The following is a 3,151-nucleotide window of genomic DNA, read 5'->3' as shown; positions in this document are numbered from 1 at the left end:
AATTCTAGAGAGTATAAACCAAGTCTATCCAGTCTTTCTTCATAAGACAGTCCTGACATCCCAGGAATCAGTCTGGTGAACCGTCTCTGCACTCCCTCTATGGCAATAATGTCCTTCCTCAGATTTGGAGACCAAAACTGTACGCAATACTCCAGGTGTGGTCTCACCAAGACCCTGTACAACTGCAGTAGAACCTCTCTGCTCCTATACTCAAATCCTTTTGCAATAGCAGACATGAAGGGGCCGAGTGGACGGTTTCTTGTGATGGTACAAAAGGGATCATGCAGAGTTCTACTGGATGAACTCAGCGGGTCAGGGAGCATCTGCGAAGGGCGACGTTTCGGGTCAGGACATGTGATCTTGTTAAATGGGATAGCAGTCAAGAAGGGGTAGAGTGGACTGCTATCCATGTTGTTTCCACTGGTGGGGGAATCTAGGACCAGATGCTGTAGCCTCAGAATAAAAGGAAGCACCTTTAGAAAGGAGATGAGGAGGAATTTCTTTAGTCAGAGGGTGGTGAATCTGTGGAATTCATTGCCACAGACGGCTGTGGAGGCCAAGTTATTTGATATTTTTAAAACAGAGGTTGACAGATTTTTAATTAGTACGAGTGTCAGGGGTTATGGGGAAAAGGCAGGAGAATGGGGTTAAAAGGCAAAGATTGAAAAGACTAGGCTTGTATTCACTGGAGTTCAGAAGGATGAAGGGGTATCTTATAGAAACATATAAAATTATAAAAGGACTGGACAAGCTAGATGCAGGAAAAATGTTCCCAATGTTGGGCGAGTCCAGAACCAGGGGCCACACGCAGTCTTAGAATAAAGGGGAGACCATTTAAGAATGAGGTGAGAAAAAACTTTTTCACCCAGAGAGTTGTGAATTTGTGGAATTCCCTGCCACAGAGGGCAGTGGAGGCCAAATCACTGGATGGATTTGAGAGAGAGTTAGATAGAGCTCTAGGGGCGAGTGGAGTCAAGGGATATGGGGAGAAGGCAGGCACGGGTTATTGATTGGGGATGATCAGCCATGATCGCAATGAATTTAATAGGAAACTGAGGAGTTGGCTAGAAGGGCCGAATGGCCCACAAACTTGCAGGTGAAATAATTACCCCCCTCAGTTTCCTATTAAATCTTTCCCCTCTCACCTTAAACCTATGTCTTCTGGTTGCTGATTCCCTTACTCTGGGTGAGACACCCTATCTATTCCCTTTATGATTTTGTACACCTCTATAAGATTGCCCCTCATCCTCCTGCGCTCCAAGGAATAAAGTCCATGCCTGCCCAACCTCCACTGTAGATGGCAGGAATGAGAATGTGTTAACTACTGCTTTCCAGGGAATCCCAAGGAGGGATTCATCAGTCTGAAGAAAGGTTTCGGCCTGAAACGTTGCCTATTTCCTTCGCTCCATAGCTGCTGCTGCACCCGCTGAGTTTCTCCAGCATTTTTGTGTACCTTCGATTTTCCAGCATCTGCAGTTCCTTCTTAAATCCCAAGAAGGGTCCTGACTCGAAATGTCAACTATTCACCTTCTCCTGAGATGCTGCCTGACCCGCTGATTTATTCCAGCACTTTGTGACTTTTTTTTACCCTGGTTTGGGCCTGGTTCGGCAACACCAATGCCCAGATTGCAAAAAGTTGTGACCACTGCCCGGCCCATCACAGGAGTTCTGACCTCCCCACCATCGAAGGGATCTACAGGAGTCGCTGCCTCAAAATAACCGCCAGCATCGTCAGAGACCCACACCCCACCCTGGCCACACTCTATTTCACACCCGCCATCAGGAAGAAGGTGCACGAGCCTGAAAACTGTAACATCCAGGTTCAGGAATAGCTGCTTCCCCACAACCATCAGGCTATTAAACTTCACAACCTCCAAATAAGCTCCGAACTACATGGGCTTGCAGGCATTGGTTTTGTTAAGTTTAATTTAGTTTAAGAGCCCGTCCCACTTTCACGACCTAATTCACGACCTCTGCCGAGTTTGCCCTTGACTGATACTCGCAGCATGGTCGTGACAAGGTCGTAGGTAGGCCGTAGCAGGCCGTGATGTTTCTTGTAGGTATTCGAGGCATCAAGTAGGTCGGGGCGTTTTTCTAGCCTGATGAAAAATGTCCACGAGTAAAAAATTGTCGTGAATTAGGTCGTGAAGGTTGGACAGGCCCTCTAGGGACACAAGCCCTTCAGCCCATCGATCCCGTGCCGACCAGCGATCCCCGCACACTAACACTAGCCTACACAACTAAGGGACGATTTACAATTTTCACCAAAGCCAATTAACCTACAAGCCTGCACGTCTTTGGAGTGTGGGAGGAAGTCAAGTCAAGTCAAGTGAGTTTATTGTCATGTGTCCCTGATAGGACAATGAAATTCTTGCTTTGCTTTAGCACAACAGAACATAGTAGGCATTGACTACAGAACAGATCAGTGTGTCCATATACCATTATATAAATATATACACACACATGAATAAATAAACTGATAAAGTGCAAATAACAGATAATGGGTTATTAATGTTCAGAGTTTTGTCCGAGCCAGGTTTAATAGCCTGATGGCTGTGGTGAAGTAGCTATTCCTGAACCTGGTTGTTGCAGCCTTCAGGCTCCTGTACCTTCTACCTGAAGGTAGCAGGGAGATGAGTGTGTGGCCAGGATGGTGTGGGTCCTTGATGATGCTGCCAGCCTTTTAGAGGCAACATCTTGAGGAAACCGGAGAGCCTGGAGAAAACCCACGCAGTCACGGGGAGAACGTTGCAAACTCCGCACAGACAGCGCCCGTAGTCAGGGTCGAACCTGAGTCTCTTGCGCTCAGTCACTCAAGGTGTTGCCCAAGGCTCCGTACTCGGCCCCCTCCTCTTCATCATCTACATCCTCCCCCTTGGTCAGATACTCCGCCACTTCAACCTGGACTTCCACTGTTACGCCGATGACACCCAGACTCGGCACTAAATCCCCCCACAACCCCCCCCTCCTCTCCCATATCAACTCCCGTCTGTCAGCTATAAAAACCTGGATGCAACATAATCTCCTCAAACTCAACAGCGATAAGACAGAATTCCTCCTCATAGGCTCCAAATCCACCCTCAGCAAAATCAATAACCCCACTCTCACCATCGACGGCACCACTGTCTCCCCATCTCCCCAGGCCCGCAAC

Source organism: Leucoraja erinacea, unplaced genomic scaffold (genome assembly GCF_028641065.1).
Source record: "Leucoraja erinacea ecotype New England unplaced genomic scaffold, Leri_hhj_1 Leri_100S, whole genome shotgun sequence".
NCBI classification, from domain to species: Eukaryota; Metazoa; Chordata; class Chondrichthyes; order Rajiformes; family Rajidae; genus Leucoraja; species Leucoraja erinaceus.
The sequence above is the reverse complement of the archived record's forward strand: the minus strand, read 5'-3'. Positions refer to the sequence as shown.